The 22,440-nt window shown below is 42.0% G+C and overlaps 1 protein-coding gene and 1 long non-coding RNA gene across 3 annotated transcripts in view; one reads left to right on the top strand and one right to left on the bottom strand.

The window, feature by feature from the left end:
- The first annotated feature begins 14,690 nt into the window (after window positions 1-14,690).
- The window catches only part of CASR (calcium sensing receptor), a 94,411-nt gene continuing 86,661 nt past the window's right edge, over window positions 14,691-22,440 (top strand). The window contains exon 1 of one of the 2 annotated variants that reach the window (XM_061636533.1): window positions 14,691-15,161. The gene's annotated coding sequence lies outside the window, so the exon portion shown is untranslated. The remainder of the gene's footprint in view (window positions 15,162-22,440) is intronic. The other variant, XM_061636542.1, reaches the window with a different exon arrangement.
- Window positions 17,476-22,440, bottom strand: part of LOC133389264 (uncharacterized) — a 45,115-nt gene continuing 40,150 nt past the window's right edge. The window contains exon 3 of the long non-coding RNA XR_009764052.1: window positions 17,476-18,659. This is a non-coding gene — a long non-coding RNA (uncharacterized LOC133389264). The remainder of the gene's footprint in view (window positions 18,660-22,440) is intronic.

Here is a 22,440-nt window from a genome sequence, read left to right on the forward strand (position 1 = left end):
TTGATGGATCTTTCCTAGCCCCTTTCTTGAAGATTGGTATCACAATAGCCTCTAACCAAGCTAGGGGGAAAAGACCAGTATTATTAATATGCGTAAATAGATTTGCCAAGAGAGGGGCCCACCAGGTTATGTTCGCCTTCAACATTTCAGGGGCAATTAAATCGGTTCCTGGAGCCTTTCCTGATTTGAGATGAACAATAAGAGATTTTATTTCAGGCTGTGTAACTGGCGACCATGTTGACAAATCATTAAGATCTGTAAAAGAAGAGTCAGCTGGTGGATGTTCCCTAGCTTCCGCAAACATTTCAGAAAAATACCGCTCCCTAATGTCGGCAGAGATGTTACAGCTAACCAGGCTTGATACAGTGCTGAGGGCACCAGTAACCAAAGCCCAAAAGAATTTAGAGTTATTGTTTAATGAGGAATCGATCAATGCCTTCCACTCATTTTGAACTGCTTGTTTTTTCTTTTGGGTTAGCAGTGATTTGTATTGCTTTTTATTTTTAAATGAATAATATTTTTGTGGTAGGGCTTTAAAGTTTTCCTTCCTATATTGGATATACACATTTCTCAGTTTTTTTTTCACTACGTGGCATTCCTTGTTGAACCGTTTAGGGACACTCTGCTGTACTATTGGTCTGGAAGTAGACTTTCGGGCTTAGGACAGGTTTCAAAAGGGAAATCAAGAACAGGTAAGGATTTAGGGCAGCAGAAATTTCTGTAGCTTATATGATAGCGCTTCTCAATTCTTCCCCTGCAGGGAAATTTAGTAGACCAATGACTTTAGTGTTTACATCTTTAGACCAATATAGTCTCTTATGCCTAAATTTTAAAAGTTGATCTCCATACAAATGATTAGAGTCCAAGTGGATAGAAGCTGATACAAGAGTAAAACTGAAAGGTAAATGATCACTTATCAAGCCTGTCTCCAACTGAAAAATCCTTAACCAAGCTGGAAAGAGAGTGGGAAATCAGCACGTAATCAACCACACTACTTCCATGCCTGGATACATAAGTGAATTCAGCACAATCATCAAAATTGTGGTTTCCATTCAGGATTGAGAGCGCAAGTCGCCCTACCATTTGTGTCAAACAAATACCACCAAAGTTCACTTTAAGATCTTTGGATCTTCTATCACAGCTAAAGATATAATTCTCAGTATCAATTTCCTCCCATAAGCCGGATGAAAAAAGTATATTATTATTAGGTCCAATTCTTGGATTAAAGTCCCCCATTAGCATTATGTGAGCTCTAGGAAATTTAGATTCTAGTTCTATGATACACGACTCCAAGTCTTCCCAGGCCCGTTTTATACCGTTCCTGGAGGGAAGAGGGGGAATATAAACATTGATAAACAAAAGGGACAAAGATCTAAACTCAAGTAAACCACCCACAGCAATTTTTCCACAAGGCTGAAACCATCTAATGGTTGATTGAAGGGAGGTGGATATCAGTATAGCCAGGCCTGCCTTTGCTCTACCTTTTCTGTTGCCCGGCTCGGCAAGAATATCATTTACCAAGTAACCATTCAGATCGATTTTCTTAGTAAACCAAGTTTCCTGGATAAAAATCACATCATAAGATCTTAGAAAATTGAGAAACTCTGAGTCCCTTTTTTTGTGTGGCCCAGCCAGCTACATTCCATGTAAGGATTTTAAGCTGGTTGTTAGTCATATCCCAATCTTTCTGTTTAACCCCAGGCCACCTGTTAAATGGAAAATTAAAAAAGCTAAATAAAGGATCATCTTAATGAATACTCTGTCAGTTGAGCACAATGATCAGGTCCAACTCCCCTTTCTCATCCACGAAAACGGATCCCATTCCTTTTGAGAGCTTAGTTGGCACCTTATTAGTTGTAACAGTTTCCCGTCTTGGTAAATGATCATAGTGACCCAATTCTTCTTCGTAAAGATACCTTGCTTGCAATCATTCTGTGCTTGCCATTGCTGACCCTGACTGGGTGGTAAAATTGGTGAAGGAGCAGTTCTTCCCTAGTTTGTTGATATCCCTTATATAACAGTCTTTCTCCTCAATATTCGGTTGATCAGCGCTCACTTTTTTATTTTATATCCTAGGGATCCCTGCTGGAGGAGATGGAACTTTATCTAGGGACCTAAGGTGCATAAGGGTGTCTTGCAAAGATGATAATCTAGCAATAATTTCTTCCTGAGACTGGTAAGGTAGAGATAAAAAGGAGGTTAAAATATCCTTTTCTTCTGGGACAAGGGGGACTCTGGGCTCCTTTACTGTGAGAGATGCTTCCTGCTTTGTAAGCTTTGTACTGTTGTGAGTTTGGGGTGGAATGGATCCCTGTGAGTCCCCTTCCAGCCTCTGATTTGGAATCCTGTGCCTTGGGGTGGGGGGCTGGCTCTGCTGGAGCTTCTTTTGTTAAGCTAATAGAGTAGCCAGGTTGTTTATGGGTCTATTAGGTACCTAGCAACTGGTGAATGAGTCAGGAGAGGCCCCCCCTCCTGGTGGCTAGCAGAGGTTTGTGCTCTGAGTGTGTTTGTAGAGTGGTCCAGAAAGGCTGGGAACTGGAGGCAGGCAGAGAGGCTGTCTCTCTTCACCATGGCTTTAGGATGACTCCTGTAACACTGATAGGAAAGCTGGATATTGGACTACTGATGCCTTGAACCCCTCCATCCTAAGGTTGGAATGTGTGTAAAGACACACATAAAGACACCACAGTCTCTGCTGACCTTCTTCCCAAAGGAAACCAAGCCCAGGACGAGCACAGGGACCCCTGAAATCTCACCACTTGGAGATTGGGGAGGTGCGCAACACTGGTGTTAGCAGTGGGATTGAGTTGCCTAGAAGAAGCATTGGGAGCAAGGTGTGCTTGAGTCAAAATGGAGGGAGAAACAGCAATCCTGGAACAGCTAAGACTGATGTTCCAGCTGCAAAGGGAGGACCAGCAGCAAAGGCAAAGAGAGCACCAAGAGGAACAGCAGCACTGGCAATGAATGGGGGAGATCATTGGAAGCTTCTTGGGAGAGGAAAAGGAGACCCCATGTAAGGAGGTGAGAGCCCTGCCTGACCAGCCGCTACAAGGGGTCGAGAGTGACCCAGCAGTCCAGCTGCAGAGCACCCAGACTGGGGTGGCTAAAGAGATCCAGAAACTGGATGGGCAGCTGGAGGGGTTGGACTGTGAGGAGTTGCAGTCAGCAGCAGAGGAAGAAGAAGAAGCTTTGACTGTCCAGGAGCCTGCCAGGGGGGGGAGACAGCAGAAAGCTGGAAGTAAAGCCCCAAGAGTTGAAGGAGGGCAGGCTGGAAAATGAAGAGGAAGATGCCTTGGAAGAAAGTGAGGTAGAGGCTGGAGAAGAGATGCTGCTCATAGATTTCTCTGCTCCATGTGAGCCTGCTGTTAAAGAAGTAATGCAGGAGGAAGAAAAGGCCTTGGAGAAAGGTGAACTAGGGGCTGGAGAAGAACAGCTGTTGATGGATTTCTTCGCCCTGTGTGTGCCAGCTGTGGAAGAGAAAGTGCAGGAGGAAACGTTGGAGGCATGTGTGCAAGAGGATCTCCCAGCGCCTGGGGAGATGGCTGTGCAAGAAAAAGTGCAGGAGGAGAAGCCTGAGGTGGGAGTGCAAGTCCAAGAGGAGCTCCCAGCCCTGGAGAGATGGGTGAGATAAAAACCCCAAGTGACTTTGCCCCTTGGGTGCCCCATAATGGTCTTGTGGGGTGGGATGCAGCTCCTATGATGGGTGCAGTCCCTGGGCAAATTCCAGTAGTGAGAGGCACCCAGAGCCCTGTGAGTTTGGAGGGCAAGAAACACTGGGAGGGTTACCTGCCTGTTTGGGCCCATGTTTTACACTGGAGTTTGTGAGGGAGAACAGAGAAAATTTCTTTCTGCCAGCCTAGGTGGGCTGGGCCAGCTAGTCCTGAAGAAGATGCCCCAGATAAAGACTTGTGGCAGGACTTTGATTTGGAGTTTGGGGCAGGAGATGAAGTGGACTGGCTTAAAGACTTTTCCCAGAGCAGAGACTGAAAAGAAAATGGCTACAGCCTGCCATGTGCTGATGAGGAAACAAATCTATTCCTGGACAGGAGTCCCAACACCCTGCAGGCAGCAGCAGGGCTCCATAAAGCCCCAAGACAAAGGGCCATGTGGGCAACCGCATGGTTTGGGGGTGGGGGTTGTGTTTATGGGACTGTGTACTGATTTGCTGTAGGAATTCTTCTGATGGTTTTAGTATTGCCTTTTGAAATGCTGTTGATCTGTGCTTTTTGCATGCTCGTGGGGATATGAGCTGTTTGATGATTTTTTAGAAAGTATGCTGATAGGTTTTTGCAATAAGGTTTTAATTTTTAAGATTTACTATTCTGTGTCTGTTACACTGTGGGTGTATGTACAACTGTGAGGGCTGCTGTGCTGCAGTGGCACAAGGCAAGACAAAGGAGCTCCAAGAAAGAAGAGAAAGCCTAAAGAGAGAGCAGTTATTTGAAAACTTGCTGTAAAGGAATTTATTGTTTTTGTACTTGTGTGGAAATGAGACTGTAATATGGCTATGCTTTTAATGATGTATATTTCAATATCTTACTAACCTGTACCTGTTATTTCTTTGTAGGAGAAGCTGTTATTCTGTTGTTTGTTTGCAGGTTTGGGACAGACCTTTTCAGGGAAGGGGATAATGTTGTGAGTTTGGAGGTTGGAATGGATGATCCCTGTGAGTCCCCTTCCAGCCTCTGATTTGGAATCCTGTGCCTTGGGGTGAGGGGGCTTGCTCTGCTGGAGTTTCTTTTGTTAAACTAATAGAGTGGTCAGGTTGTTAATGGGTCTATTAGGTACCCAGCAACTGGTGAATGAGCCAGGAAGATACTCTTGTCATTAAAACTCTTCATGAGAGCCTCCCCCCTCTCCTGGTGGCTAGCAGAGGTTTGTGCTTTGAGTGTGTTTTTAGAGTGGTCTGGAAAGGCTGGGAACTGGAGGCAGGCAGAGAGGCTGTCTCACTGCACCCTGGCTTTAGGATGACTCCTGTGACACTGATAGGAAAGCTGGATATTGGACTACTGATGCCTTGAATCCCTCCATCCTAAGGTTGGAATGTGTGTAAATAAATAAACCATATTTCATAAAGACACCACAGTCTCTGCTGACCTTCTTCCCAAAGGAAACCAAGCCCAGGAAGAGCTCAGGGACCCCTGAAATCTCACCGCTCGGAGATTGGGGAGGCGCGCAACAGTACTTTGGTGGTTTGGATTATGGTGCTGGCCCTCCAGCTTGGAATCCTCCAGGGTAATGAGTTTACCAACTCCTTCCTTCTTTTGTCCAGGGCTTGAGTTCGTATGACGTATAGCTATAGGAAAATTATTCTCGAAGAATCTTGTCACCTCCATGCCCATATTTAAAAATATGGTCTTTTTGTCATAAATTTCTCTAGTAATCTGCTGACTCCTAAATGTCACCACGGCGCGTGCATGATGGTAGTCGTAGAATAATACTCTATATTAAGTATGTCATCCATTTTAAGCACTTGCAGGGAGACTTCATCCACAAGTTGTAAAAGATGTAGTTTACACTGTAGTTGAGACAGCATGCCTCTAGGTTTGGGAAAATTAAGAAAGGCTAACTTTTGATGGTTTAAAATCAATTTCCACTTATGAGGTATAATTAACTTTGTTCCTTCTTCCTCCACCTTCTGTTTACTATATGTTAAAGCAGCCCTTGAATCAAGAACATATTGCCATGGGTCCTGTATTTCATCTACAGTATTTATTTATTTATTAAATTTATTAGTCGCCCATCTGGCTGGTTATCCAGCCACTCTGGGCGACGTACAACATAAAAACATACAATTCACATTAGAGCATTAAATCAGTTTAGCATTAGCCACTAAATCAGTTTTCCCATTTGTGGGTAAAGATAATTTTGAGTCTAATTGATCTATTTGATCTAAAGACTTAGCATCGCTGGGTTGAGGCATCTCGTTATTCTTAAGACCCTTCTGGGTTAATTTTGGTGTTTTCATAGGTGTTTTCTTAGGTGAGTAGTAATTTTAAAAGTCCATTAAAACCCATTTTCTTGTGTTTTTAATTCATTTTTTTTTTACTTTTCCTAACGATGGTAATATTTTTAGACTTTTTAGTTTTTTTATCTGGAATTTCCTTTAAACACGCTTTCTTTGCCTTACTTGTAGTTATAGATGCTATATCCTTTAAATGGCAACCACATACACATTCCCCGCTTCCCTCATGTTCGTTCTTGGTATCATTACTTTTGGAGTATGCCAGTCCTTCGTCTTTCTTACAGAGTTCAGCCATAATGACTAACAGACCATAACACTCTGATAAAAAGTTCTTAATTAGTTCCAATTCTTTAATTATTAACTCAGAGTAGTTCTTAGAGATCATTTCTTTAGGGACTGAGATTCCCCGTGTAAGAGTCCTGTCTTGCTGATCCTCATTAGAGTAGGAGATTTGATTTATGTTCTCAGGAGTCCCAATTCCCTCCAGAGGTCTCAAATTGTTCCAGGTGCTATAGATCATCTCAGGAGCTATGTCTTCACCATGAAGAATGTGGGGGGGGGGGTTCTGAGTCCAACTTTTGCAGTCTTCCTTTAAATAAAGAGCCAGGGCTTCTCCCTACCCCAAAAGTTAAACGCTTTAGTTTTTCAGCTTGAGCGATTTCAGTTGCTAAATCTGTCTCTGCTTGTAATGCCCTTTCTGATGTTTCAGAAGTTCCAAATCTGTTCCATACACCATCCACTGTCCAATCGAGGACGCCAGTATGAGTGCTAAATACTTTCTTTTTCTTGCCTTCATTTAATGAAGGAAAATAAGATGAAATCTTTCCTTGTTTCCTTTTCCTCTGAGGAGGTTCAAGGGCAGGAAGGGGGAGAATCCCCAGGTTTGCCCTGCCATATCATTTCAGGGTGGGATATTCTTCCTCTGATTAGCCTAATGAACCTGGTTAATTGAACCATGCTAATGGATACAGATCCCTATAACAAGGCCTTTTTAAAAAGTGAACAGCTGCAATGATCCCCACCTAAATCAAATAAAACTGGTCTAATTAGGTATCTCTTTTCTTCCTTCCTTCCAGATGATATCATCCTCACAGACTTGGAGGCTGAAGATGAAACTTTTTATGAAACTGCTGAAGATAAATATTTCAATGAGAGAAATAAAAAGGTGCCGGAACATGGTTTCAGGTGCTTTTGCTTTGGAATCCCATTTCCTCTTTCTCGTTCTTCTCCTCTCTGTTTGCTTGTTTCTTTAATGTTGCAGAACTTACAAAGCCCCCAAAAGAGATATATAGTAAGAAAATTCCCTTCAGTGTTTGTAACGGCATTTTTCAGTTACAAAGAACGCGTCCATAATGCTCATGCAGAAATTAAATACTCTTTCCTCAGCTGTTGAGGTCTGGTGCTACCCTGGAAAATTAAGCATCACTCCTGAGCCTGCATAAAGATAATTGAATTCCCCTTACACACACACACACACACACACACACACACTGAATGGGAGGATCTGACCCTTTGGTCTCACACCCAGAATTGCAGGAAAGCCAGACAAGTCTGAGTCTGGCCTGTTTTATTGTTAAAGGATCTGTCAGTGCACCATTTTCTGCTAATGCCATCCTCGTGGCTACTACAAGCATGAAAGTTATAATACCTTTACACTGTATGGCCTCCTGATGTATATCCCATATATTTAACAATGTTTGTAAAGGAGTTAATGGAATTTGATGCCCTGTAAGATTTCCCTTCTCCTCAAATATTTTTTAATATAAAAAAGCCAGCCACCATATATTCCCAAATCAAGTAAAAATATCTCCCCTGGGAGCTGCCTTCTCTTTCTCGTTCTTTTTCTCTCCCTTGCTCTTTTTCTCTTTTTTCTCACACGCTTTCTCCATTCTCTTTCTCCTCCCTTTTTTCCCCTCTTTTTGACTTCCCTTCTTTCTCTCATTTTCCCCACTCTCTCTGGAGCGCATAACACTGGGATTGGCAGCGAACGGAGGCTTCACAGTGGTAGAACAGCAGCTTTCTCATTTGAAGCAAACATGGAGGCTGGGAAAGATCAAACCCACAATCACAGAATGAACTGGAGGCTTCACAGCAGCAGTTTCAGGAATTGCATGAACAGTCTGAAAATCTCAAATTTGCAATTTCTGAATTCCTTGGAATTCAAAGGCAGGTGATGTCATGTGCTTGCTGGCTGATCCAGGAGGATGAAAGGCCAATAAAAATAGTGTGGGTGGGTCGGGGGGAGAAAATCAGGAATTAAATTGGAAATTTGAGGAGAAATTAAGTGTCTTCACATCTCGTACTGGTACTAAAACAGGGTCAGGGCTCAGTTCTGGATCAAAATCAATTCCTGTGTTGACAGCCCCAATGAAAGGTTACTGAAGTGGCAATATCAATATCCCTTATTTAACAGGAACAAATAAGGCACCGAAGATCTTTTAACAGGTATTCTACTGAGAGCAGGAAAAGTGTCTGGGGCCAGTCTGCTCAGTTCTTCAGACCCCCAGCCTACTGAAGATGTCGACCAGTGTGAGGTAGTTGTGAAAAAAAGGAAATTCCAGGCAAGGTATTATCAAGGAAAGGGTTGAAAATAAAACTGTCAATATTAAATCAATTCAAATTTATTTCTCCTTTCTTTCTCGTTAGCCAAACAGGCTACTTGCATGCACAGACTATAAAAATAGCAAAAAAAAAAAATGGGTACATACAAAAATACATTAAACTATACTGAAAATTATTTGAAGAATTATACCATTACAATAACTCATTAACAAGTAAAACAGTAAGCAACTTCCGCTTCCTTACAGTCACTTGATGCCAAAAGCGGGGCCAGGATACAGAATCAAAAGCTGTTTGAAGATCTACAGACTTCCGGGAAGGGTGACTTAGCCTGTGCCTGCTTTTGAGACGGGCTCCTGCCTCAAAAGAAGCTTATTCAGATATATCAGTCAGTTTTTTCTTTTTTTTTTGACTGATTAAACTTCTCCCGGGTAGGGAGAAACGAAGAGATTAACCTCAAAGCCTATTTTTGTTGGGACGACCAGATCTCATTAATTTATGGGACGAGGTCCAGCCGACGAAGGTGGGACGGATTTTTAACAGCAAGCTCTATCTGATAAAGCGAACGTTCACCTTATCTTCTAAGAGAGAACGCACTAACAGGCAAGCACCCTTCTTTCTATATTTTTCTTTTACTTGACTTAAATTGTTGCTGTTTAAAAGAGATTTGCCAGATTGATCAGTTTTTGACATCTCACTGGGGAGCCATAACTTCTCTCTGCTACGCACTAATTAATAGCTTATCTCTGTTTTTGTTGCAAAAAGCTGTCCTGGATTTGCATTCTAAAGATATACACAGAAGAGGGATTTCTATTCCAGATTTTTATTTTGAAAAATATTATACTGTTTTGAGACTACTCTCTTTTTGGTCTATTTTATTTTGACGAATCTGTTTCTTGACGATTGCCATTAATTGTTTCGATCCTGGGAACTGCATTTTGTTTACTTAACTATTGGAGAGATAAGGCTGTCTGCTCTGTTTATACTGTGATGTCACCAAGTTTGGAGTATTAACCCAATTGTTGCTGAAATAAGAAGTGGTTTTCCTATATTTTTCTTTTAAAATGGCAATTAAGAAAGTGGCTGAAAATCTGGAAATAACTATGTTTCAGAAAATAATGGATGAGATTGAGATAATGAAAATTGAATTGAGTAAAATGAAGCAGGAGATTAAAGATATAAGGGTCCCTGTGAGAGAGGTGACCCTGGAAGGGGTCCCTGTGAGAGAGGAGACCCCGGAGATTGGAACAGGGGTCCCTGTGAGAGAGGTGACCCTGGAGACTGGAATAGGGGTCCCTGTGAGAGAGGAGATCCCGGAGATTGGAACCAACGTGGAACAGGAACAAGATTTGGAGTCTATGGACTTTAGAAATAAAATCTATTGTTTGGAACTCAATGTTATCTCTGAAGAAATGAATGAAGATTCTAGAGATAAAGTTATCAATGGCATGGATAATCTTCTGGACTGGAATGATGTGATGGAGCCCAATATAGAGAAAATCTATGGAATTAACTGCAGCCATGTGACAATGGAAAAACTTTTAAGAGATGACCCAGTGTATTTTGAAAAAAAGAACAGAGATATGATTTTACAGCAGTATTTCAGCAACCTATTCAGAATGGATGGCAAGAAAATATTTGGGATAGAGGTAATCCCCATCAGACTCTTACTATATGACTATGGCTTTGACAGCAAGATTATTATGGAATACTGATAATGGAAGATTGGATATTGAAATTACTGGACTTAACAAGACTACTGAAGATGGAAGATGGAAAATGGAACTAATAGAGATAATAGAACAATGGCTACTGAAATTATTGAACCTAACAGATTCTGATGTGATGGATTAATTGAAATGTTTATTTTGACTATGGTTATGACAATAAGATTATCATAATTAGTAATGAGATGGATTAATCGATATGCTTATCTGGAAAAAAAAATTGATAGATATATTTCTTAAAGAATTGAAACCTCTCTTTGACTTTTTGTGGAAAGAATAAAGTAATGTTTATGAGATTTGATGATTAAGTAAGATAACTACTGGAGGAAAGTGATTTTATAATATGACTTAAGAGACAGGATTGTTATATATTATAGACTTATAACTGATTTGATCTTTGACAAATGGGAAGTCAATATTTTACTCTTTATTTTTTATTTTTGTTTTTTTTTTTTCTTTCTTTTTTTCTTTTTGTTTAACTATTTTTGATTTTGTTTTTTGTCTTTGAATGTTTTATGATTTTGTCTTGTATGTTTTATGAAAATCTGAATAAAAATTATTGAAAAAAAAAAAAAAAAAAAGCTGTTTGAAGATCTACCAAGGCCACATAAAGTGAGTAGTAGGGGATGAGTTCACCAGCCTAGCCACTAAGAAGCGTGTTCCTGGTAAGGCCTCCAGCCAGCCTTCTAACACTGTTTGGAGTGACAGATGGTGGAAAGGTGGTTTCAGGAAGAAGAGGAAGAGACACCTTCTTTAAGTCCTCCTAACATGTTTCCCTATTGTAGTACAAAGGGTCTTAGGATTACAAAGCTAGCACTTGATTGCTATTTATTAGGGGAGGTTTCCGAAGAATGGGAAAAGGAAATCTTTTTTCCTTTACTCCTTCCTCCTGAAGCCGCAGGCAACAGAGCTTTTATGGCACATGTACCCCTCTGCCTCTACCCTCCCCATCTAGGGTATTAAAAGCTGTTAATGCTTTATGCTGGCCAATTCTACCCCCTTTCCTCCCTTCCACAAGCACAACTGACACCCTGAGCAAATGGAAATGGACTGCCTTCAAGCTGATTCCAACTTATGGCGACCCTATGAATAGGGTTTTCATGGTAAGCAGTATTCAGAGGGGGTTTACTATTGCCTTCCTCTGAGGCTGAGAGGCAGTGACTGGCCAAGGTCACCCAGTGAACTTCATGGCTGTGTGGGGATTTGAAACCGTCTCCCAGGTCGTAGTCCAACAATCTAACCCAGCCTTTCCCAACCAGTGTGCCTCCAGATGTTGTTGGACCACAATTCCCATCTTTCCTGACCATTGGCAATGCTGGCTGAGGCTGATGGGAGTTGTGGTCCAACAACATCTGGAGGCACACTGGTTGGGAAAAGCTGCTCTAACCACTATGCAACACTGGCTCTCAACACCCTGAGCAGTCCATGGCATTTGAAGGCCAACAAGCATACTCATTCCTTGTCAATTTTCCCCCCTTTTAACGGGGAACTGAATATGCCTCTACATAGCGGTGACATCCCCTCAGCACAAGAAAGAGCTCCCTTATTTTTGAGTGGATGTGTTTTGCTGCCCAATTGATAGTAACCGGTCCACCCACAATTTGATTTTAGACATGCAGTAAAATGTTGCAGTGCATGCAAAAGCCCTAAGAAGAATGCTCCAGTTCAGGTCTCCAGACATCATAGGAAAAAAATTGTTGCAGCTTTGTTTGTTTGGCATGTGAAAAGTTTCAGAAACAGGGAAGTTAGTTTACATTTTTTCCTTTCCTCCTAAAAACATCTTCCACATAGTGGTAGAGCTCAAGTTCAGGGCTGGGGGTGTTCTTGAGAGCAGAAAAGGGAACTTGTGTTCCTTGTGCTTTTCTTTTTCCTGAGAAACCTGTCCGTATAATGCAGGGACAAAACGTTTTTAACCTCACAGTGTGACCCTAAACCACCTCCAACATACACTATAAGCCATGAAGGGCTCAAGCAGACAGGGACTCAGTTGTCATTGCATTTCAAAGCTCTAAACTAAAGACAATGGTGTTTCCAAGTCAACACCATTCATAAAAAGCTCACTGCAAGAACTATTCTATATCCACTTTGCTAACTATTAGATTTCTTCTACATTTAAAAATTCATTCATGAGCACCAGAATATGATTGGAATTGCTGTTATTGTATTAACTAATATGCCTCCTAACCATCATTATAGAATGAGAATGTTTACAGCGCAGTCCTATGCATGTTTACTTGGAAGATCTCAGTATGTTCAAAGAGACTTATTACCTTGTCAGTGTGTTTAGGATTGCAGCCTTTATTTTTATAGTGGATTGTACCTGAAGTGACATTTGCTATACAAGTGTTCCAAAATGAAAGAAAAGCATTGTGGACTTTAGGGTGAAGAATGTAAAAACTGTTGAAGGCTTCCAAAAGTCAGCAGAGGGAGATGTTGACTTGTAGGTTAGGAGCACTGCTAATATCCATGATTTTACAGTATCTCTGTTCATTCCTACACACAGTTTCCCCTGTTGTGATAAATGACTAAACTGTCTGTAAGACAGGAGTGTTGCTCAGTACTTCAAGGGCTCAGGGTACAGATCTATGACACAAATTTGCATATACTAAGCTATATGCATAGATGCCTCTAGCAAAATAAGACGATGTCTTACCAGCCCAGTGCTGCTGCAGTGTGTCTAAATGCTCTATAAGCAAAGCCAAACAAAAAAAGCCAAACAAAAAATGAGGCTTAAAAAGGCACAAATGACAATGGGTCTGAGCCCCCAGGTCACCCCCTAACAATTCCCCTGAATTGTAAGGTATCCCTTCCATTTCTTCTTGCGTAGCTTTAAAGTAGGAGCTATTTGAAAGCTCAGCCAGGAGTCACATGGCTGTGCAACGTAAAATCTGCTGTTGGTTCAGAGCTGATCATGTTAATGTTTTCTTCAAGGAAATTTCAGAAAATATATCTGAAATTAAGTCATGAGAGTAGAACCCTGCATTATTCCAATGAAGGCTTTTTGTCTAATAGGAGAAGCAGATTTTTGAAACCCTCCCTTATGATATGTTTGTCATAGGAGTAGCAGTCTAGGAATGACACAGATTGGAAAGGAAGGGGCATTTCGAAGGCCCGAGGAAAATCTCCTGCAGGCCAGATATCGTCAAGTAGATTGCCCACTCCTGGAACAGACGCTGCAACAAATCCAGATTCCAACTCTGTATCCACTCAAGAAACACTATTCAAAGACAGCATCACTCACCTGCTTATCCCCCAACAGGATAAATGCGTTCACCTGCTAGCAATACACTCCTGCTTTCTACATAGGACGAACAGGTCAGGTTCTATGGAAAATAACAAATGGACACAAATCTGCCATCAGAAATGGTAAAATTCAGAAATGAATGGGAGAATAGGTCAGTCTCAGGATACTCCACTGCTGACTTGAAAACTACAAAGGGATTTCAAAGGGAGACTCTAGCCTAGTGTGCAAATTTAATGAGAACTTATCAAGAAGTTTGATTCCATACATTTAGGCTTGGATAGAAATCAAGCTTTCCTGTCGCACTATGAGATTTAATTCACACAGCAAAAGTAGAATAACCACAATTTTCAGAGGGGTAGACAAGTTCATCTGTTGCAACGAAAACAACAGTCTTGCGGTACCTTCAACTCTTAACAAATGTATTACGGTAGAAACTTTCCGCCTGGATAAGAGTGTTATGCATAAAACAGAACTTTAATTGACACACACTTCATTCATGCAACGGTGGGCCAAGTCCAGGAATAGCCAACGTGGTGCCCTCCAGATGTTATTGGGACTACAACTCTCATCACTGCTGACTACTGATGGTGCTGGCTTGGGCTGATGGACGTTGGAGCCCAAAAACGTTTACAGGGCCCCACACTGGCGATCTGTGAGAACCAATGGAAACTTATACCATAGCAAATCTGTTAGAATGTAAAGTGCCACAAGCTGCTGAGGCCTCGGCGTGCCTCTGCAAACGGCTAGCGCTATTTACTAACACGGGAGCACAGGCCACTGCTTTGTACTGCCTCAGCCGATTTTTCCACCTCAGTATTGTCATCATTGCTTGGTAGACAGGGAGATGCAGGGACTGAAGCTGAGACCTTCCCTGTGCAAAGTAGATGCTCTTCTACAGGGCTCTGGCGCTTTCCCATAAAAGGAGGTGATGGAATTCTGGACGATGCTATCGCCAAATTGAAGGTGGGAGTCATATTTTTGAACGTTCTCAAGTTCATTGAACGTAGGGAACTAGCACAATTCAGAGACTGGGTAGTTCGCTCCATGCATGCAGTGTTTCGTGTGGGCGGGGGGAGTGTTGTTTGTTTTTGTCAGACGGGGCACCCGTCACTTGGCCTTGCACAGTCCTTTCCACCGCCTTGTCTTGCCAAGTATGTAGGCGACGCTGGTTACGCAGTCCCTCTGGCCCCGCCAACCCAGGCAGCCCCTGCCGCTGGAGAGCTCTTTGTCGACCCCAGGGAGAATTCCGCCCGCCCTAGGGCGGAGCACCAGAGCGCTTTGCGTGCCCTAGACGGGACAGCTGGCCGCACCCCACCCCCCCGCAGCGTCCAACGCTGAATCGGCGGTTAACCGAAGGTACCCATAGCCCTGCCTCCCTCTCCTGAGGCTGCCGGACGGTAGCTCGGGAAAGCCCCGTCGCTGCCTTTGCCGCTGCCTCGCAAGGTCAAAGCGCTCTCGCTATGGAGGAGACTAGGCGCCTTTCACCCAGAGGAAGCGACTCCCAGGCAGGTGGGCTCGGGCTTGGCGCCTGGCGCGCTGCGCTGCCGGCGGGTTGGACTTGCGTATCTTCGCGGGGTGATTAGACGGTGGGGAATCGCTTCGAGTCGAGCGTCTCTCTCTCGAAGCAGCAGAAAGTTCCTTCTGTCGCTGCAGATCTCGCTTCTCTGTAAGCAATCCTGCTATTGGGCGCTCGCGTCTTCGGGGGAGGGGTGGTAGTTATGCTGCTTTCTTTTGCATGTTGGTTTTACGGGGGGGGGGCTTTCTTTTTTGCATTTTTGATTATCCGCGCTAAAGTGAGGCAAATTTGTGCTCCGTTTTCATGCTGCCGCTCACCGGAGCAGTGTAATGTAAAGCTAAACGACACCGGTACTTGTGTAGAGTATTAAGGGGTCTGTTGCCTTCCGTGTGATCCCTCTTTATTTATCTCTCTGCAAGTGCCTTTGGATTGTTCAGTAAAAATGAATTTGGAGGCGTGTTCTGAATAGGAACTTCGGCTGCGATCCTATACACACGTTTACTTGAGAGCAAGTCCCATCGAATGAGGTGGGTTTTGCTGCCGTTGCCTGACTCCTGCAGCCCCATCCTAGGGATGTTTCCGCGGAAGAAAGTCCGGCTGTGTTCAGCGGTGAGGCGGTGAGCATAAGACAGCAGCCCTGAGGTTCATAAAACTCATTGGCACCTGTTGCAACCGTGTTAAGGATTGGCTGCCGACGTAATAGCCGTGACGTGGGTTCTGCAATCCTTACTGGTCATGTTTTGTGTATTGTAAATCACGTGTGCATCAAAGTAAAAAAAGGTAACTGTTGATCAGAATGATTAAGCGCCCCTTTTCAGCGAGGTTAGAACTGGAGCATGGATTATATTGGCACAATTTGTGACATTGAATGTTCTAACGATAGAATTGTAACTGCAAACATGCAAGATGTTACTGGGTTGTTGTTTTAAAAAAATAGAGGACACAATCTAGGTGAAAGTTCTCTTGCAAGAGCTGCATTGAAACAAAAAAGGATCTACTCAGGAGTATGTTTCCATTGTTTCAACTGGACATGCTCAGGAGTATTCTTAGGGATTTGGACTCTACAGCTACAGTCCTGTGCACACTTGCAAGAAAGCCCCATTGAACACGACTTGCTTCTGAGTAAACATAAATAGTATTGCGAAACAACAGGTAGCTGAGTCTATACATGTTTACTCAGGAATAAGTATTTTATTCAATCAGAGTTCAATCTAGTTTATTCCTAGGTAAGGATGCATAGGATTTCAGTGGCTACAATCCTGGCTCTTATGGAGGCATAAAAACTCAGCACTGAGATCTTTGAACTTGCACAGAATTTACTCCTAAACAAGGATAGTTTGGATTAGGCTGCATGAATGCAGCCCCGAGATTAATCCATAGAAGCAAATCTCACTAACATCTGTGGGGCTTACACCTGAGAAAATGTGGTTAGAATTGGACTGTAAATTTCTTGTCAGTGGTTTGCAACTTCAGAAGGAGATTTCATCCAAGATCAAAAGGAACACTTATAAAATGTTATCAGTTTGTTGTTTCCCCCCCCTCAAGGATACTCTGCTTTAAAAGAAGAACAGTCTACTAATCCCGTGACAAGATAACTTCTTAAAAAATTGTTTGGGCCCTTTTTTACTTTTCTAGTCTCCAGAGTACTGAAGCATCCCTTAAAAATTCATAGATTGTTATGCTTGGTTGGTGTGCACATGTTCGGGTTTCCTTGGGTTTCATCTGTATGCCAATGCAGAGTTGTGTGTACATGGGATGGGTTACTCAACCAATGCTTCCTTTCCTAAAAGTTGTATTGCAAGTTATGTCAAAATGAATAGAGGAAGGGAAGAAGCAATAACTGACACCAGTGGACAGAAGCAATTCCATCTATAGTATTTTTTAAAACACTGATATTTTAGACTGAAGTAACACACAGCTCCTGCCACTAAAACTCCCCCATGCCACTCCATCGTTCTGTGGCTGTGTTAGTTTTCGCCTTTCTGAATAGAGAGATCACTACTGAGCACTATGGGATCTGATATTGTTCCTATTGAAGACTGTTGTTGCCATATCTGTATGGGATGATTTGTCAGGTGGGAAGAGTTATATGCATAGCGGTGGACTCTTTTCTTTGATTTTATGAAGTCACCTATTGTTTCACATTCATCATTAAACGATGTGGCATTTCATGTAACATTCTGCATCTGTGTTGGAAGATGTTTTTTAAAGCTGTTCTTAGATTTTTCAAAAGATGTTTTGTTTTGATATGCTTTAAAGTTTTTCATTTTTAAGATGTTTTAGAGTGCTTTTAGTGTTTTTGTTTGCTGCCCTGGGATCCTTCTGGGAGGAAGGACAGGATATAAATTTAATAATGAAATAAATCAAACAAATAAACATTGATTCAAATTAACAGGTTTAGTGCGCTTGTTCTCCAAGAAACAGGCTTGTAAATAGTCAGCCACCTGGTTGCCTATAGTAAGAATTGTTTTTCAGACATTCAGGAAGAGAAGTGGGTTCTTAGATATTATTAAATAATGAATATTACATTAAAATGAACACAAAACTAAGAAAGAGAACAGAGAGATACAAGTAATTGCTTAGAGGCTTACACAGTAACCTTAAGTTCTGCATTATTATTTGCTCAGCATAACTTCCATATAGTTCTACAATGCACAAATAGACACAGGCAGTTATTCTTCAAGACTGATGATGGCCAAGACTATCCATAATTTAGCTTTTCTTCCACAACTGAAGAAATGGTTGAGAACATGGTTGATCGTTGTTCTTTTCATTTAAGTAGGTTTTGTAGTCATGCTGTACAGCACAGAAGTCTGAACTATCTGCCATTCCCTTGACTGAGCAAATCTTGTGTGTCAATTGATCTTAAGTCACAATTAAGCAGAGCTTGGAAAAGTTACTTTTTTAAACTACAACTCCCATCAGCCCCAGCCAGCATGGCCACTGGATTGGGCTGATGGGAGTTGTAGTTCAAAAAAAGTAACTTTTCCAAGCTCTGCAATTAAGCATGTGTGGGCAGGTGAGCCAGTAAATATTCTTGTAGGGTAGTAGTTTATATGGGCTTGTTTGTGAGGCTGAAGACTTTGTTGATCATCTAGCTTATAAAAATGTTTAAATGACTAAATGAAATATAACCTTATAGGTGCTCCCTCCAAAATGTAGGTGGTGAAATAGTGTTCTTTCTAAATTGCCTCCTGAAATGCATCCAGCAGATACATCTTTCTCTCTCCATAAACGAAATCTCTTCCTGCACACCCTGGCAAAGTGTATTCTTTCCCTCTCTCATTCAGTGCAAGATGTGCCTACTGTCCCTTTGTCATTCTTTCTCTCCCCTCTGTAGAGGGATCCACATTATTTGTTCTTTCATGTCCACACAAACATATACAGTCCTCTTCATCATCAGCATCTGCTTTATTGAGGATCCTTGCAAAGCAGCTTTGGGGAAGAAGTGGTTTCATCACTTGGAGGATAAAAAAAAAGTCCTCCTGTGAAATCTCACTCTTATCCATCATCGCCCTTAGTCAGTAGAGGTCACTGTCAGGCCACAGTAAGGACAGGCTCTAGGATGTGAATGGTTAGGGAGTGTGCTGTCCATTCAAGTAGGTCAGAAATATGGGATCCAAGATGCACAGGGATCAAGTTCCAGAGCTGCAAATAAAGACCAAAGGGGGGTCAGAGTCAGGAGCATAGTCAGAGCCAGGAAGAGGGTGAGGCAGCAATTGGTAACCTGCTCATCCCTAATTCTAGGTCAGTCATGAACAAGTTAAAAAGCACAGGTCCCAGTCTTCATCCTTGAGGTAACCCACTTCTTACAGCCCTCCTTTGTGAGAACTGTCTATTCATTCCTACTCTTTGCTTCCCGTTCTTATTATTGATATGTAAGAGAGCCTGTCCTCTTATCCAATGACTGCTAGTCTTACTCAGAAGTCTTTTGTGAGGACTTCATCAAAAGCTTTTTGAAAGCCTAAGTACACATCTATTATATCACCCGTATCCATATGTTTGTTGACACTCTCAAAGAAGTAAAAGATTGGTTAGACAAGACTTACTTTTGTGGAAACCATGCTGGTGGCTCTTTAAGACTTGATCTTCATATGCTGGTTCTTTTATTTGTTTATTGTAGATCATTTGTGTATGAAAAATAAAGATGTAGCTGGTGGTGATCACAATGTTTTAAACATAGTGTTTTTCAGGGAAATTGAAGTTGGAACAAATATAGCACCATTTGTGAAATCAAGTGTTCTAGCTAGCAATAGAATTGTAACATATGCAAAATGTGGTTTTAGTTGTTTTAAAAACAATTGTGCTTAGTAGGCACAACCTGCATGGACGTTCTTTTGCACAAACTGCATTAAATAAAAGGGATCTGCTCAAGAGCATTATGCTCCCATTCATTTCAGTGGGACATAGGAGTAATTCTTAGTGAATTGGGATCTAGACATCCCTGAAGTTCGTTGCAATTCATGGAGAACTTGGTGGACCTATGTGTTCTTCATGTCCTGCCTTGCCAAAGGGCAGAGGCACTTATACCTAGGTAGTTGATGGGTCAAGGTGTGAACGTCTGCTAAAGGGGTTATAGAAATAATGTCAGGGGAATAACAAATGAGCAGTTGGAATTATTTAGTTACTTAGAAACAAGACAACTATTTGTATCAATGTATGCTTTTCCAAATGGTCTAGAGCTAGCCTTTCCCAACCTTTGGGTACCCAGATGTTGCTGATCTATAGTTCCCATAATTCCTGACCATTGGCCATGGTGGCTGGTGCTGATGGGAGTTGTAGTCCAGCAATATCTGGAGACGTAAAAGTTGGGAAAGGCTGGCTAGACGAGTGTGTCTAACAAACCGTTCAAAGGATTTCTGCCATATGGACAAGAGGTCTTCAGCGGCCCTTGCAGTGATTTAAGTACCGCATGAGGATGTGCAATAGCTTATACAATAGCTGACCATCTAAATGTTGCTGATGTGCTGCTGCAAACTGCCCAAAGCTATTTTGGACTGTGGTAACACAATGTATTTGATGTGAAAAGTGACTGTATCACCCTGCTTGTCTCTGATTAAACCTGAAAATACTGTGCCCACTTCTGTCTATCTTATTTAAAGTTCACAAGGAGCTCAAGATGATTCAGAAAAGAGCAACTGAACAGAGAAGTGTTCAGTGTTTATAAGGTCTAGACTAGATCCCTGCCTGTGACAGAATATCCTTCACTCTGCCCATCCTTTCCTTAAATATTTCAAAGGAAAGAGATGTAGCATTTTCCCCTGGCAGCTTATTCTGTTCCTGAATTGCTCTAACAGTTCTGGTGTTTTATTCCTAAAGTTCAACCTAAATATATATTTCTTTGGTTTGAGAACCATGATTTTTTATTTTGTCCTCAATGGGTCGAACAGCTCTATCCCTGTTTTTGATTCAGAATTTGAAAATGCGAGAATATTTTTCCTAGGGTTGAAATTTAATATTCATGATCAGAAGCTTAACATCAATGATCAGATCTTCCATCTCTTTACAATTTTGTAAAAGCAACCACAGGAGGTGATCTTTGTCAGGAGAATGACACAACAGAAAAGTGTTAAACCCCCACTTTCCCCAGCATTGTGGTGCCAGTCCAAACTGGGAGCCTTGTGACTTAGTGGCTGCATTCTTGTGTCACGCTAAGCCAAACTATGGCTTAGTGTGAACATGTTGGTTCCGAAGGAAGAGATGACAGCCACTTTCCTCCTCCCTGGGCTTTTTAGGTCAGCACGGCAGCTAAGCCAAGGTCTGATTTAATGTGTCATCCAAACCTGGGGTCATGGTTAAGGTCTCTCCACCTTAATCACTGTCTGTAGCTATGGTTTGTCCCATAGTTAAAGGCTGCAATTGAATAGAGACCTTAGCCATGAGTCCAGATTCCTTTCCAGGGATGAAGGGAACCTTAGAGTGACTGAATGTACTGAGTAAAATAAAAATGTGTTTGCTGTTGTCCTGGTCTGTAACTGCCCACAGCCAGCAAGCGCATTCTAAATATATATTTTATTTAACTCTTTGAAGACTGTGCACTCTGCTCCTTTGCATAACCACAGTTCCCTACTTTAAAAAAAAAAGTAGCGGTAGAGGTAGCAAATCTATTTGTCCTGCAGCAACACTGCCTTTCTCCATCCAGTCTGTGGGCACAACATACTGTTGGTACTAGAAAAATTTTAAGGCCGAAAGAGTGTGTGTCTTTTCCGTCTGGAAAGTTGGGGGTGGGGGAATTCTTTACATCAAACTTGAATGTGTTTCCAGACTATGGAATATTTAGATCTCCTCTGTCTTCCCTCCTCTCCCATGCCCCCAGCCGATAGTTGTGAATAACTGAGCAGTAGAATAGGGTAACTTCTGAAATGTCCTTCTGTGGATATAAATACAATGAGACTGGCTAAATATTGCCAGGATTAGAATCTTGTTGCTGTGGGGCAGGGGTGAGGAACCTCAAGCCTGGGAGCCAGATGTAGCCCTTCAAGCTTCTCTCTTCACCTCCTAAGGCTCTCTGAGGCCAAATCCACACCATACATTTAAAGCACTATTATACAAGTTTAAACAGTCATAGCTTTCCCCAAGAATCCTGGGAATTGTAGTTTGTTAACAGTGCTGAGAATTGTTAGATCTTTAGAATAAAGCACCAGCTCTTCTTCCACCTAAATCAGGTGATTAATGTGGACCTTCTGCCAGGGGTAATTCAGCTTACCCAGGTCTTGGCTAATGCATGAGGTGAAGGTGCATGGAGGAAAGCTTTACCTGCACTCATATCGTATTACTTTCTGGAACTTCACACTGCAGCTTGTTAGCTACAGCTTGCTATTTTCATATAAACCTGAAAAACTCTGGTTAACCTTAACTATGGTTTGTTTGATTGAAACAAGTCAAATTCAAACCGTGAGCTAAGAAATGGGCTTATTTCAACAAACTATACAAACAATAAACTACAGTTTAGGGTTTGGAGACAATGCTAATCTGCAATTAATAAGAAATGGCCATGAAAGCTTCCAATCTTTTACTTGCAGCCAGACCAGAGGAGCAGGCCTGTAGCCTAGCGGTCGGGAGGAGGGAAGGATGTGCTGCCCAACCCCAGAGCTGTGCTTTGCCCCCCCCCCGGATTTGGGGGAAAATTGTCTTCTTTTTAATTTGTGACATGACAGACAATGACAACCTCCATTTAAATAATAATTGCTTGTTTTAGGACCCTCTGAAAATTCTGTAAATAAGGCAGGGTGAAAGCACAACAAAAGCCTCATCTGGAAGAGCCCCCAGAAGTCTGATCACTCAAGACTTTTCCTGACTGATGGTGGGTTTTTCATGATCACAATCATCCTTTAATTACTTTAAGCAATCGTGAAAAAAACCAGGCTGTATGACCATTGAAGAGTTAATTATTAGAACTTTGTATTATTGGCTAGAGTTAGACTCCACC

This window comes from Rhineura floridana, chromosome 1 (assembly GCF_030035675.1).
Source record: "Rhineura floridana isolate rRhiFlo1 chromosome 1, rRhiFlo1.hap2, whole genome shotgun sequence".
NCBI classification, from domain to species: Eukaryota; Metazoa; Chordata; class Lepidosauria; order Squamata; family Rhineuridae; genus Rhineura; species Rhineura floridana.